Below are 16,746 nucleotides of genomic sequence, written 5' to 3'. Positions count from 1 at the left end.
TGTGTGTGCGTGTGCATGTGTGTGGATGTGTGTGTGGATGTGTGTCTGGGTGGGTGTGTGTGTGTTGATGTGTATGTGTATGTGTGGATGTGTGTGTACGTGTGTGTGTGTGTGTGTGTGTGGGTGGGTGTGTGGGGTGTGCATTAGTGTTGAATGAGGGTTCCTGTTTGGCTGAATGCATCAGGATCCAGGTAGGGTATTCTGAAATAACATAGTGAGATACTCCATTCAATTAGCCAGGAGCATGGGATGTGCTTTACACAGCTCCCTACTAATTCTCTGTGACCTTCCAGAAGAATACATCGAATCTGCTGATGTAGACCTTCTGCCTGGGGACTTCTCTAAAATTGCAGCCAAAATCCAGCTCAGTTTTAGGTGTCGAGTCATGCACTCAACACCTGCTTAGGACCACACCAAGCTTAGGTAACATAATACTGGGTCATCAAGTGGTTTATAATTTCAGCTCTAGATACCATATGTGTACCAGGTTGAGCCTTTCAGTGCTAGACAATAAAGATTCTTTGCAACTTAATTCCACCAGGTTTTCCTAGTATCAATGATACTACATATCAATAACACCAAAAGCAAGTTGTATTTATACCCAAAGAGACAAGACCAAAACATTATCAATAGGAGTTTGACACTGAGGCAGAAGAGGACATATTAGTGACTGAAAACTTGGCCAAGGAGCATAAGAAATAGGAACAGGAGGAAGGCATTCAGCCCTTGAACCTGCTTTGTTATTCCTGCACTATCCCCATATCCCTTGATGTTTTTAATATGTGGAAATCAATTAATCTCTACATTGAACATTCTCAATGACGAAGCCTCCACAGACCTTTAGGATATAGAATTCCAAACATTTGCCACCCTCTGATTAAAGAAATTCTTCCAGATCTCACTCCTAAGTGGCCAATCTCTTTCCTCTGAGAGAAAAAGGGAAATTGCTGGATAAACTCAGTAGGTTCAGCAGCACCTGTGGAGAGAGAAAGAGTTAATATTTCGAATCCAGTGACATCTCTTCGAAACTGCTATCATCTGGGAAAATGTGGTATTTATGTCAATGGGTAGATGGACAGGGTGGAGGAGAGGGCAGATGGGTGGAGACAGAGCCCAGAGAGAGGGAGAGAGTGGAACAAAAGGATTGTTGATAGTTAAGTCAGAGAAGAAGAAAAGGTGACAATGGGGACCATGAGAAGGTAAGAATGAAATGAAAGCAGCCCATATTATGTCAGGGCCAGGTGTGTGGTGTTCAGTAAAAGCTGTGGAAGGAACTGTTCAAACTCTAAAATTATTGAACTCAATACTGAATCCTGAGGGTTACAAGATCCTCAAGCAGAAAACGAGATGCTGCTTTTGCAGCTTGTGCTGAGTTTCGAACAAGCCTGAGGCAGAGATGTTGGCCAGGGCACGTTATGTCGTGTTGAAGTGGCAGGCAACTGAAGCTCGGGGTCAATTTTCTAGACAGAATGCAGGTGTTCTGCAAAGTGGTCACCCAGTCTGTGTTTTGCCTCCTCAATGTAATGGAGACTGAATTGTGAGCAGCGAATACAGCAGTCTAGACTGAACGAAATGTAGGTAAATTTCTGTTTCACTTTGACGGTATGTCTGGGACCTTGGATAGTGAGAAGTGAGGAGATGAATGACAAGTGTTGTATCTTCTGTGATAGCGTGGGAAGGTGCCGTGGGGATGTGGGGATGTGTTGGAAGTGAAGGTGGAGTGGACCAGGGTGTCCCAGAGGAAACAGTACCTGCAGAGTGCTGACAAGGGGAAGGGAGGGGTATATGCGTGTGGTGGTGGCATCCTGCTGGAGGTGGTGGAGATAATCCTCTGGATGTGGATATTAGTGGATGGGAAGTGAGGGCCAGGGAACCCTATTGTTCTTGTGAAAGGGAAGAGAGGGGATGAAGGCTGAATTGTAAAACATGGGTCAGACACACCAAAGGGCCCCATCAGCCACAGTCACAGGAAACATCTGCTGTTAAGGAAAGATCTGCTGAGTTTCTCCATCAATTTCTGGTTTTGTTTCAGATTTCTAGTGCATCCACAGTTCTTTCTTTTACTTTAGCCTTTAATCTGAGACTGTGTACTTTGGTTATAGACCCCTCTCAGTCTTGTTGCATCTATCCTGTCGAAAGCTGTATGAACTTTGTCTTCCACAGCAAGATTGCATCTCGTTCTTTGAAACTCTAGAGGATGCAGGCCCAGTCAATTAATTTTTCCTTCATGGTAAGTATTGCTTTCTGTACACAAGAAGTTCCAAAGATGTAGCTGCTGAGTACCATCTTAAATTAAAAAAAAAAGAAATTCGTGAATCTAAGATCTTGGCAATTGAAGGTGTGGTCACTGACTACATTCAAGGATGTGTGAGATGGAAAAACTGCTGTGGGCTGAGGAGGAAGTTACAGAGATAGGGAGGGGTGAGACCACGGAAGTATTGAAAAGCAAAGACAGGGTTTTCAAACTGAAGCATTATCAGGCTGATGCCGGAGTAGGTCAGCAAACTAGGGGTGATGGTTGAGCAGGACTTGCAGTTTGTCTGGACATGGTCAGCAGAATTTTGGATGATCTCAAAGAGGTACTGAGCTGAATTATATCACATTAGTAATCTATTCTGGACAGCTGAGTCACACTGGTTCCTCTATGATCTATCTTCAGTAACTGGATTTTGTTGTTCCATTACTGTTAATGTTGTAAAACAACACTGGTTCACAGGATGGGAAAGCTTGATATTTAGTTATGATGGGTGGCAGGAGAGTGAGATCATTCTTCATTTAGTAGGAAAAACTTATGACAGTGGTTGTTTTCTTTAAATAAAGGTTTCTATTTATATTTAAAAAACCTGAAAAAAACTGCAGATGCTGGCAATCAGAGACAAAAACATATATTGCTGGAAAAACCCAGAAGGTCTGGCAGCATCTATGGAGAGAAATCAGAGTTAACATTTTGGGTCTTTTCAGGGATTGGCAACAAATTGCCAATGATGCCCACATCACATTAAAGAAAATAACCAAAAATCAGAGTCTGCCCTTTAAACTTGCAGCATGTCAGCTGTAGTGCTTTTGTCTTAGAGTTAGACTGATAGGTTTGGAATTATAGAACCACAGAATTATTGTGGCACAGTAGGAGGCCATTTGGCCTGTCATGTCTGTGCCAGACAGTTATCAAAGCAACTTAGCTTGCCCCACCCCCACCACTTTCTGTCACAGCCCTGCAATTCCTTTTCTCTTCAGGTGCTTCAGGTTGTCATAGGAACACTGTTGCCTTGTGAGAGACACAAGTGGCTGAGTGACTTTTCAGCGAGAGTTGCTAATAGGGACATTGGGACTCAAAACGAACTGAGCATTCATGGGAATCCCTTACTCTTTCAGCTTAAATCTGATTGGAACAAAGAGAAGGCAGAGCAGCCAATCAAGTCCAACATTACCAATGGCATCTTCCACCCATTTTCTTGACAAAAGTTGCTCTGATCCTAATCCCTTACCTGAGAGAGTGCATTCCTGTAATGTTATATCATTGGAATGGAAAAACTGAAGTAAATGGGGACTGGTGTAAAGGAAGATGGTTGTGGTTGTTGGAGGTCAGTCATCCCAGACCCAGGATATTTCAACAGGAGGTCCTCAGGCGAATGTCATAAACCCAACCATCTTCAACTGTTCCCTCATTGACCTTCCCTCCATCATGAGGTCAGAAGTAGGATACTTACTGATGATTGCACAATGCTCAAACATTTTCTGTTTTTTATTTCATGTTTCCGATGCCTGTAGTATTTCGATTTTGTAGTTATAAAGCCTGCTCAGTTTAATGCAATGAGCATGTTCCTGTTTTGTCGTTTAAGGCACCGCATTTATGACAAGGTGTCTAAATTATAAGGGCTTTTGAGGCAGTAAAGAGGGAGAGTGTGCCTCTGCTTGCAGGAGGGACAGTTTCAGAAGAGTTGGCAGAATTAGAGGGGGATGTGAATTTATTTCACCATTTGTTGTTGGAATACACTGCCTAAAGGAGAGGGGAAGTAGATTCAATAAAAATATATTCCAAAAGGGAATTGAATAAATACTTGACGAGGAAAATTTACAGGGTTACAGGGAAAAAGCACGTGTGGAATTAACAGAATAAGGATCTGTTAGATAGGCTGAAAGGCCTCCTTTAATACTAACCAATTCCACAACATCTAAATTAATCATTTGATTTTCCAGCACAAAAGTGCATACAGCTGGACCCACGCAGTGCCCACAATCAGAGAGATAGCTTGAGGGTATTTGCCCTCTCTGTCTGTGCAGAAACTTAGCTGCAGGAATCCAAAGTGAATTCCACTGCCCCACGTCATTCCCCAAAGCCCTCAGCTGTCCTCAGTTTCCACTATTTGTCCAACATCCACGTGAAGGGTTGCTCTCTTCCCCAACCACTTCCCATCCATTCTGTGATTCAAAACAACAATTTTCTGTGCGACAAGAACACTGCCAGGGACATCTCCTTTCATTATCTTAATGAAAATCTTAAACTGATAGCTTTTGGCCTCAGTCTTCAGTGCACGAAGGAAGAAGGTTTTGACCTAATCTCCCAATCTAGGTATTACACCATTCTCAAGGCAATAAACATCCACAGTTGTTGCACTGTGCTGGAATCGCTACTGTTGTTCGTACTAAAAATATAAACTGCAACTCCTTCATCAGTGATGTTTGACCGTAAATCTGACATCAGTGTACAGAAAGGATCCAGTCAATAAATTCAGTTTAATACCAAGGGATGAGGCAAGTTTTATAAGTAGCAGCTTGGTTTAACTACTGGACGAGTGATCTCAAAACCCAATGGATCAGACCTAACCTCTGCAGTGCTGCCACATCCAGCTGTGAATTTTGGCCAACAATTAAACATCTGACAGCAGCAGGAGGCTCCACTCAAATATCCCCATTTTCAATGATGGTGGAGCCCAACACATCAATGCAAAAGATAAGGTTCAAACATTCGCAACGATCTTCAGCCAGAAGAGGCAAGTGAGGGATTTATCTTGGCCTCCTCCAGTGATTCCCCAGACTTCAGCCAATCTGATTCACTCCACTTATAGCAAGAAATAGCTGAAGGCATTGAATACTGCAAAGGTTATGGGCCCCGATAAAATTCTGGCAATTGTACTGATGGTTTGTACTTTAAAATGTGCTGCCAAGCCAAGCTATTCCAGTACAGTTACATCTGCCAAACAATGTGAATGAATGAATGAATGTTTTTATTGTAAAGTGTGTTTTGGAAAATATAGTGAAAAGTGTTTTGTTGCCACAATCCAGCGCCATTTTGGGTTTAAAAAGAAATTATTTCAATAGAGCTTCATCTTCTGTTCAATTGACAGAAAAATGTAAAGGCGGAAAAATAAGAAATCGTGTCCAACTTTACACTCCTTCTTGTCAAGCACGGCTCCGGGGTTTCTTAAGATCTCTGGGGTTCCTGTACAGTGTTCCGGACTCTGGGCTGTAATGAGTCCCTGTTCCAGGTCCAGCCTATGCCCCAGGAGTCCCTGGCCCAGCTGCCGCCACCTCATCAACATCATTAAGACACCCCGCTCCAGGCCTGACATCATTACGAGTCCCCACTCCGGGTCTGACATTGCTCAGAGGCCCGCTCTGGGCCCGACATCACTAGGAGTCCCCACTCTGGGCCCGCCATCAGTAGGAGTCCCCGCTCTAGGCCCGCCATCACTAGGAGTCCCTGCTCTGGGCCCGACATTACTAGGGGTCCCTGCTCTGGGCCCTGCTCTGGGCCCAACACCACTAGAAGTCCCTGCTCTGGGCCCAATATCACTAGGAACCCCCGCTCTGGGCCTGCCATCAGTAGGAATCCCCGCTCTGGGCCCGCCATCACTAGGAGTCCCTGCTCTGGGCCCGATATCACTAGGAGCCCCCGTTCTGGGCCTGCCATCAGTAGGAGTCCCCGCTCTGGGCCCGCCATCACTAGGAGTCCCTGCTCTGGGCCCGCCATCACTAAGAGTCCCTGCTCTGGGCCCTGCTCTGGGCCCAACATCACTAGGAGTCCCTGCTCTGGGCCCGACATTACTAAGGGTCCCTGCTCTGGGCCCAACATCACTAGGAGTCCCTGCTCTGGGCCCGCCATCACTAGGAGCCCCCACTCTGAGCCTGACATCACTAGGTGTCCCCGCTCCAGGTCTGACATCACGAGGAGCCCCCGCTCCAGGTCTGACATCACTAGGAGCCCCCGTTCTGAGCCCGACATCACTAGGCACCCCCGCTCCAGGTCTGATATCACTAGGAGTCCCCACTTTGAGCCCGACATTGCTAAGGACCCTTGCTCTGTGTCTGACATCGCTAGGTGTCCCTGCTCCAGGCCTGACATTGCTAAGGGTCCTGCAATGGGCCTGACATCGCTAGGAGTCCTCCCTCCAGCCCGACATCACTAAGTCCCTGCTTCAGCCCCGACATCACAAAGAGTCCCCGCTCTGGGCCCAAATTGCTAGGAATCCCCGCTCCAGGCCTGACATCGCCAAGAACCCCATGATCTGGGCCTGACATCGCTAGGAGCCCCCACTCTGGGCCTGACATTGCTAGGAGCCCCCTCTCTGGGCCTGACATCGCGAGGAGTTGCCGCTCCAAGCCTGATATGGCTAAGAATCCCCGCTCTGGGCATGACATTGCTAGGAGTCCCTGCTCCAGCCCTGACATTGCTAAGAGTTCCCGCTCTGGGCCCAACATCGCTAAGAGCCCGCACTCTGGGCCTGACATTGCTAGGAGTCCCTGCTCTGGGGCTGACATCGCTAGGAGCTCCCGCTCTGGGCCTGACATTACTCGGAGACCCCACTCTGGGACCGACATTGCTCAGAGCCCCACTCTGGGTCTAACATCGCTACGAGTGCCCACTTCGGGCCCAACATCGCTAGGAGCTCCTGCTCTGGGCCTGACATTGTTAGGAGTCCCCACTCCGGGTCTGATATTTCTCAGAGGCCCGTTCTGGGCCCGACATCACTAGGAGTCCCCGCTCTGGGCCTGATATCACAAGGAGTCCCTGCTCGGGCCCGGCATTGCTAGGAGTCCCCGCTCCAGGCCTGACATCACTAGGAGTCCCTGCTCCAGGCCTGAAATGGCTAAGAGTCCCCGCTCCGGGCCTGACGTTGCTCGGAGTCCCCGCTCTGGGCCCGACATCGCTAGGAGTCCCTGCTCCAGGTCTGACATCACTAAGAGATCCCAGTCTTGGGCTGACAGCACTAGGAGTCCCCGCTCCAGACCTGGCATCACTAGAAGTCCTCGCTCCAGGCCTGACATCACTAGGAGACCCCAGTCTTGGGCCGACATCACTAGGAGTCCTTGCTTCAGACCTACTGAAACCATGAACCACCACTGCAGCTGCCACCTTGCTGACATGGCTAGGAGTCCTGCTGAAGCCTCCTCGGCGATGATGTCTCCTCCACTGCCGACATGAACACAGGGTTATTGGTTGTCATGGGCACGGTGGGTAAAGGACCTGTTTCTATGCTGTGTGACTCCACGACCTTTTCTCTTTGTACTCACCCAGGATGTGTTCCATGGTCGATAGTTTAATACACTGTGACAGATCTCTTTGGCATGTTGCGGGTTACCATCCAAGCTTGCTCTTAGTTGAGATGAGTGGCATATCTTTGGCATCACTGATCCGGAACTCCGGATCCTCATTCATATAATTGCAATGGGCTCACAGAGTAATCCTTCTGGGCATGAATACTGTACCGTTATAAAACCTTAATCTTACTTTTGAGGGCTTTCTTTTTAGCTTTCCACATTGGGCCACTTTGTCCAGTGTCTGTGAGGATTATGAGGATGACTGACACACCAGTATCTGATATTTACGTTGACTTGATGTTCTCCATGCGCAGTCTTTATTCCAACTCTCACTAACAAACCATATCTCACCTCTCGACCTGACTGAACTAAACTGTTGATTTTTATTCACGTGGTAGGTCACTGGTCAGAGTAACAATTATTGCTCATCCCTAACTGCACAGAATGCAGTTAAATGTCAACTACGTTGCTATGGGTCACATGTAGGCCAGAGCACGTAAGAAAGGCCCAAAAGGGGGTTAATGGACCAGATGGACTTTTCTGACAATTTACATTGGTTTCTTGGTCATCAGTAAGATTCTTAATTCAAGACTTTTTGATTGAATTCAAATTTCATTATCTGTCAATTGAACCCAGCCGCCCCTCGACAATACTGAGGCACTGGATTACGAGTCCAGTGATAGTACCTTGAAGCTCCCCTATGATGTATAGTGGTTCATCAGAACCTTCAGCCATTATCCATCCAGTGGCCATCTGTAGTTATTTGGTTATACTCTCTTTCACCCTCTTCCATTGGGCGGAACATACAAAGGTTTGAAAACAGATTTAAGAGCAACTTCTTCCCCGCTGCTATCAGACTTACAAACAGAGCTCTCACATTTCTCTCCACCTTCTCTCTAGCTATAACACTACATTCTGCATTCTGTCCTATCACCCTGCTGTATTTATGTCAGGTATGACTTGTCCGGTTAGCAAGTAAAACAATACATTTCACTGAATCTCCGTGCATGTGACAATACTAAATCAAATCAAATCTTTTCTGCCATACACTTAAGTACAAAATGATTCAGCTTCTTGGAATGAGAACACTGCTTTCCCCGCATGCCTTCTCCCCTTTTGCAAGTATTTGCATCCTGCTGTTTGCCAATGACTGTTCTGCTCTGTGTACTTGGAGTATCTGTCAGAATAATGCAAGACTTGCTTTGCTCTGGCATGAATCTGCTCAAGGTTTTGATTTCTAACCTCAGCATATCTGCAGAGATCAGTTGCTCTCCTGAATGTAGGTTTGCCCTCCCTCAGTAGGTGTGCTTTCACTTTTGGATTCATTATTTGTAATACAATTCTGTCTCTAACTAGCTCATCCTTGAATTATTCAAATTCACAGGGTTTTTGCAAGCTGGGTTACACAATGATCAATGGATTCTTTATCACACGGATCACCAGTATTGTTCACATGTAACATTCAATTGGAGCTCAAGACATATCTTTAAAGTTTAAAAATTTGTGCTATCTGTTTTCTCTGCTGAGTGGCTTAATGGTTAGCACTGCTGTTTCACAGTGCCAGGGCCCTGGGTTCAATTCCAGCCTTGGTTGACTGTCTGTGAGGAGCTTGCACATTCTCCCTGGGTCTGTGTGGGTTTCCTCTCACAGCCTAAAGGTGGATTGGCCATACTTAATTGCCCATAGTGTCCAGGGATGTGCAGGCTAGATGGGTTAGCCGTGGGAAATGCAGGTAATAGGGTGGGTGTGCTGAGTTGGTGTGCGATGGTTTGCAGAGGGTCAGTGCAGACTCGATGGCCAAATGGCCTGTTTCTGCACTGAACCTTCATAAGGCACATCCTGTAGGCAGATATCTTAAGCTTTAGTTCAATGAGGTCCTTGTGTTGAACACATTGCTGTGTTGTACACTCAATATATCACAGCGCCAGGGACCCAGGTTCGATTCCTGCCTCGGGCGACTGACTGTGTGGAGTTTGCACATTCTCCCCGTGTCTGTGTGGGTTTCCTCCGGCTGCTCCGGTTTCCTCCCACAATCTAAAGATGTGTAGGTCAGGTGGATTGGCCATGCAAAATTGTTCATAGTGTTAGGTGCATTAGTAAATATAGGATAGGGGAAGGGATCGGGGTGGGTTACTCTTCAGAGGGTTGGTGTGGACTTGTTGTGCTGAAGGGCCTGTTTCCACACTGTAGGGAATCTAATCTAATCTAATCTGGTGGCGGAAGTGATGAGTTAAAATGGAAAAGCAGAGCTGCCTTTTTCTGCATTTTAGGGATTCTGTGGTTTAGAGAAATGTAAGATGGAAAATATTTTGTAAACAGTTTCTTCCCCAAAATGATAAAAAATATGGTGACTTGTACTTGATCTGTTTTGTTCAAAAGATTTGCTGCTATTGCATAATTCTGCCGCTGTTCGTGAAAGAATTCTCAGCCTTACCTCATATCCCAGTCATTTGAATAGGAGAAGATAGGGAAAATGATGCATCCACTGTTTCTTCATCAGTGCTTTTACTGAGATCTTTGTTTTTTTCTCTCTCCGTTACTGGCTGTTAACAGCAGCTCTGCTTTTCCATTTTAACTCACCACTTCCATTTTAACTCATCATACATTGAGTGTACAACACAGCAATGTGTTCAACACATGGACTTCATTGAAGCAATGCTTAAGATGTATGCCTACAGGGTGTGCCTTACAGTAGCAGCCACATGATTACAAAAGATTACATTTAAAACAAATTGCAATTCAAGCCAAACTGTGTCTTTCTCTGTTTCCATTCTCTACTTTGATTTTGGTTTCACTGTCCCAATCTTCAGTTCACTCTTTGCAATTGAGTCAATGTATCATGCAGTAGACGAGAGGCCTTTCAGCCCATCAAGCCCAAATTACCAAATCTACACTAGTCCCACCTCCCAGCACTGGACACATTGTCTTGAATGTTATGATGTTTCAAGTGCTTTAACCAAGTAAAACTGAGAGAATTATATTTATGTAGCATTTTTGCAAATGCCAAAAGTAATCAAAAGCAAGAGATGGGGCGGCATGGTGGCACAGTGGTTAGCACTGCTGCCTCACTGCGCCAGAGACCCGGGTTCAATTCCCGACTCAGGCGACTGACTGTGTGGAGTTTGCACATTCTCCCCGTGTCTGCGTGGGTTTCCTCCGGGTGCTCCGGTTTCCTCCAAAGATGTGCAGGTCAGGTGAATTGGCCTTGCTAAATTGCCCGTAGTGTTAGGTTAAAGGGGTAAATGTAGGGGTATGGGTGGGTTGCGCTTCAGCGGGTCGGTGTGGACTTGTTGGGCCGAAGGGCCTGTTTCCACACTGTAAGTAATCTAATTATGTATTTATGAATTTCTGTGCAGCATCCATTCAGTCACAAATATGGGTGTAACCATTTCAAGCCCTCTAATTAGTTCACTTTTTTTCAAAATAGATTCTGTCCTGAATCAGTTTAAAGAAATGAATAGGAAAGGTTTGTAGGGATATGAACCAGGACCAGGGAGGTGGGATTGTTTAGTTTGGGATTATGGTCGGCATGGACTAATTGGACCGAAGGGTCTGTTTCTGTGCTGTATGACTCTATGACTCTTTAAATGCATCGAGAGTGTGGTGCTGGAAAAGCACAGCAGGTCAGGCTGCATCCGAGGAGCAGGAGAGTCGACGTTTCAGGCAAAAGCCTTTCATCAGGAAGCCCATTCTTCCCTTCTTCCTGGTGAAGGCCTTTTGCCCGAAACGTTGATTTTCCTGCTCCTCTGATGCTGCCTGACCTGCTGTGCTTTTCCAGTACCACACTCTTGACTCTAATCTCCAGCATCTGCAGCCTTCACTTTCACCTCTATAATGTATGTCAGCCTGCATATTCTATGTTAATGACGAATTCTTCTGTTCTTAAAATAAATTCAAATCCTTAATAGCAAAATAATTTCAAAACAGTGAAGTTCCTCAATGAGCTCCTTCCCTGATATACACATCTCTACAGCTTGCGTGATCAGTTGGTGAGTGATGGACAATGACGCATGAAATCATTTCGCAGGTCAGACCTGTGCAATTCTAAACCGTTACAACTTTTGATTGAATAAGACTTTTGGTGCAGTTTCATAATTTTGTAATTAAACATTTCACAAGTTCGAACCCTGATCTATTAAAATATCCACTGCCATGGAGACTTTTTTGAACAGAATCTGATACTGTTTCTAAATTAGAAACACAATCAGACAATATTTCTCCAAAAATTGATAACGAGTGAAAATGGGCTTGATTGCTCAAGGTCAGGACAGGTACAATCTATGATGGCGTGCTGGGCACTGCCCTCAGTTTGTACTCAAATGTGAGGACTGAAATAGACAACTTCCTGACTCACAGGCAAGATGACTACCCACTGAGCCATAGCTGACATATACATAGTTCAACTTCTTTAAGATTGTACAAAGATAAGAGAACATAATAATAGTACAGAGCTCGAGACCAAGCCTAGAAGTGTAAGTACATGGACAGTACAGAATGCATGCAAGTGCAAACTTAATGATGGGTCTTAGCAACAAACAACACAGAGCATATAATTAAACAACCATTAAAGAGCAATTTGAACATTCCCATGTATAGACAGGAGCTGCTGCAGAAACAGAGAACACCAACAGAAAATAAACAAGATAGAACCAGTGGCAAATACAGAAATAAGGCTGTTTACACATAAAACCTTAACATCTTACAGAGTGTGAAACAGGAGACGTGCAAAAAGCCGCTTTTGCCATGTCTGCCTGTATGTGGGGGATGTGCAGAGGATGAGGCCAGAGAACAGGAAGGAAGACTCTTGGGAGGTTATTATCCAAGTAGGAGGTCAATGAGGTAAAATAATGAGTGTGGCTGCAAATCTTTCCGATTGTAGGTATTGCGTGTTAATCATAGCTCAACAAGTACCATTTTTACTTTCGAGGGAAAAGATTGTGGTGTCAGCACAAATCTGTAGTGCACGCCTGAATGAGTGTTGTCACTGGAGGGAGATGTCAAAGTGAGGTCTCATTAAGTCTAGGGGCCAATATTTATCTCTCATCAGATTCCCTTGTGATCCTCTGTGATCTTTTGGAGCTTGCTATGTGCAAATTGATTGCCACGTGTCCTATTGAGAACATGTGATGATGACCCAACATTGCTTCAGGAAAGCTCTGGGAGGTCCTGAGGTTATGAAAAGATAGAAATACAAATCATTTTCCTAAGAGGTGATGAGAGAGAGGGTGGATACCAGCACAAACTGTACCAGGGCGGAGCAGACAGTCTAAAGCTTTATTTCTGGGGAGGAAGGTGGAAACTGTGATTCATTCGTGTAATTAAAATCTGTGGAAAAGTGTTCGTTAAATCTATTTCCATTTGACAAAATGTACGATATAATAATATCCTGAGGAGGTCCTTTTGTTTGTCTGTTGCTTTTTTAGCAGAACTGTGTCCTGTAATGTTACTGTTTTAGAAGGACAAGCTCCTTATTGTACACAAAATGACTGCAGTTTTTACCTACCTCACAGCAATAACTGCACCTCACTTGGGGGCATCCTGAGGAGGTCATAAAGGTGCCACAGAAATGCAGAAAGGTCCCACAGAAATGCAAATCTTCTCTTCTTATTGCAGATCTGCCCATAGTCCCTCCTGGTTCTGCCATTAAACAGCATTTAGACTATAACACCATTAGAAAAAGGAATGGGAGGAGGCTATTCAGCCCCTCAAGCCTGCATTCAATAGGACGATAGCTGATTGGACACTTTGAACATCCGCATTTCTGTCCCTTCCTCATAGCGTTTGTTTCCCGACTGATCAAGAATCAACGTCTCCACAGATCTCTGCGGCAAGGAGTTCCAAATACACACAACCCTCAGAAAGGAGAAATTTCTCCTCATCTCAGTCTTAAATAGGTTCTCCTTATTTCTGAGAACCTGCCCACTGATCCTAGACAATCCAATTAACTTCATAGAATTCCTACAATGCAGATAGAGGCTATTCAGCCCATCAAGTCTGCACTGACCCTCTGAAGAGTATCCAACAGAGACCCACATCCCCCCATTAAGGCATTTACCACGGCCCGTCCACCGAACTTGCACATATTCGGAATGTCTGAGGAAACTGGAGCACCCTCCCGTAGACACGGGAGAATGTGCAAACTCCAAATATTCAGCTGAGGCTGGAATTGAACCCCGATCTCCAGTACTGTGAGGCAGCAGTGCTGACTACTGAGCCACTATGCCACCCAAAGTGATGTATCCTCTCAGCATTTACCTGTCAAACCCCATAAGAATAGTGCCCCAATCTGTTTAAACCTTTGTTTATAAGACAATCCCTCCATACCAGGAGAAGTATTTGTGGAATCATGCTGTCCACAAACTGTTCTTAATTTATAGCAATGACTGCACTTCAAAAGTAATTAACTGCTTTTTGGGACAAACTGAGCTTGTGAAAGGTACTATGTGAATGAAAGTTATTTTTACATTAAAAAAAGGAAAACTTAGTAGGAAAAAGTATATTTTACAAAAATGAAACAAACAGAATTGCATTTATGTAGCTCTTTTCATGACCCCCCCAGACATCTGACAGCACATTTCAGCCAATCAGTGTAGCCATTGTTAATTTTTCTTTATTCATTCACAGGAGGAGGGTGCCATTGCATAGGCCAGTGTTTATTGTCTAGGACCCAGAGAGTAGTTTAAGAGTTGACCACATTGCTGTGGGTCTGAAGTCACATGTAGGCCAGATCAGATTAAGAATCGCAGTTCCTTCCCCTAAAGGGCATTACTGAACAAGATGGGTTCTTCCTGATAATCAACAATGGATTCATGGTCATCATTAGACTCTTAATTCCAGACTAGTTTTAAAATTTAATATGCTGTGTCAGGATTTGAACTCAGGTTCACAGAACATTATCTGGGTGTCTGAATTAACAGTCAAGTGATAATACCACCTCACCATCGCCTCCTCCATGCATAACAAAATAAACACAATTTCCATTCAGCAAGTTCCCCTATCAAATAGCAATATGACGATGGTCAGATCCTGCTTTTTATAAAACTGATTCAGGGATAAATATTGGCCAGGGCACCAGGCATAACACCCATGACCTTCATCGAAAAGGGTGACAAATCAATCAAATTACTTTCACTAAGTAGGCCAGTGGGATTTTGGTGTTTTCTGGCCAAACCACACTGTATGAGTTGCTGTTAAAAGTTGCTGCCACCATCCTCTAAGTGTTGGAAGTTACAGGGCTGGTATGGTGTAGTGTGATTGAGGAAAACTACTTCCTGGTCTAACTCGAGAGGTCTCTTGACGTTAGCAAAATATACTTTATTGCATGCCAGCAATGACTTATAGGTTATAATGATATGATCAACATTGTTACAAAGACCTTGAGGGGGATCAGATGTTAGATCTCTCTCCAGCAAGATCCTAAGTTGTTCTGCCCACATGTTGTCATCAAAGTGAGTGCTGCTTATGGCACTCCCTCACTATTAACCTTTCAGAACATCTTCTCCACAAGATAATTCCACTAACAGGATAGCACTCCCTTAGTACTGCACATGAGCATTTCGATTTTTTGCCCTTAAACCATGGAATAGGACTCGAATAGGCCTTGCAAGTCTGAGCTGAGAGAGCTGTATCTGAGTCACAACTGACATTTACCCTTGCAGTTCAAAACCAACCTGAGGGATTCAGCATTCGAGGGCAAGATCAGGCACTGGTCCTGGAAGGTATGTTGTATTCAATCAACCTTTGGAGTCACTTCCTAATAATTTAATTTTGTAAACAGCTTTGTTTAGAAAATGATGGGAAACCAAATTAATATTTGTTTTTATCTTAGAATTTCCATGCTATCATTACAGTGACAGTTTGCTTTTGTATAATAAAATTAAACTCAAAATCCTTGTTTTTGTTTCTAAATCTTGTCAAGTCTTTATCCCAGTCCTACCTTGATGAACCTTTGTTTTGTGTTCTGGGTATATTGTTAATTGGGCAGGAGGTAGTTCTCTAATAGGATTAAGGACAGAGTAGCTTTTATCTTCAATGTCTTCTCTTGCATCACAATGAATAAACAACTGGAGCAACAAAGATAAAAAAAGTCTACTTATTAACCCCTCAGTTTGAGGGTTTACTTGCAATCAAAGCTGGAGTCTTTAGGCATCCATAGGACCATAAGACATAGGAGCAGAAGTTAGGCCATTCAGCCCATTGGGTCTGCTCTGCCATTCAATCCTGGCTGATAGGTTTTTCAACCCCATTTTCCCGTTTTCTCCCCATAACCTTTGATCTCCATGGCAATCAAGAACTTAGCTATCTCTGTTTTAAATATACCTGGCCTCCACAGCCTTCTGTGGCAATGAATGCTACAAATTCACTACTCTCTGGCAAAAGAAATTTTGCCTTATTTCTGTCCTGCCTTTAAGTGGGTTGCAGAAGCTTCAGTAGTCTCCAGGATTCTGACTGTCTTTGTTTCACTGCCTGTCCTTAATTGGGAAACCCTTTGACCAAGATTTTGGTCACCTCTTATAGGCTCATCGAGTCACACAGTATGGATACAGACCCTTCGGTCCAACCAGTCTGTGCGAACATAGTCCCAAACTAAAATAGTCCCATCTCTCTTGATTATTCCATCCTGAATATAAGAGGAGATATGCATTGATATGGTGCCTTTCATATCTTGTGGAGTTCCCAAATTGCTTTACACCCAATGCACTTCTCTTTGAAATGTGTCACAATGTAACCGGATTACCCTTGGCAAATCCCACAAATAGCAATAATGCTGAATAATCTATATGAGTAATGTTGGTTGAGGGGTAAATCTTCAGTAGAGCATTGAGATAATTTACCTGCTCTTCTTCAAAATGCTGCCACAGGATTTATTAACATAAATGGAAGGGCAGGCAGGATGTCAACCTCAGATTGCAATGATACTGTGGCCATTACGGAGACTTGGATGTCACAGGGGTAGGAATGGTTGCTGGATGTTCCAGGGTTTTAGATGTTTCAAAAGGAAGAGTGGGGGAGGTAAAAGAGGTGGGGGAGTGGCTTTGCTAATCAATGATAATATCACAGCTGTAGAAAGGGAGCTCGTCGAGAAGGGTTTGTTTTTAGAGTCAGTATGAGGAGAAGTCAAAAACAGGGAAGGAGCAGTCAGTTTATTGGGAGTTTTCTGCAGACCCTTCCACCAACACCTCCCATCCCCAATAGCAACAGAGACTG

The sequence above is a fragment of the Chiloscyllium plagiosum genome, chromosome 19 (genome assembly GCF_004010195.1).
Source record: "Chiloscyllium plagiosum isolate BGI_BamShark_2017 chromosome 19, ASM401019v2, whole genome shotgun sequence".
Taxonomy (NCBI): domain Eukaryota; kingdom Metazoa; phylum Chordata; class Chondrichthyes; order Orectolobiformes; family Hemiscylliidae; genus Chiloscyllium; species Chiloscyllium plagiosum.
The sequence above is the reverse complement of the archived record's forward strand: the minus strand, read 5'-3'. Positions refer to the sequence as shown.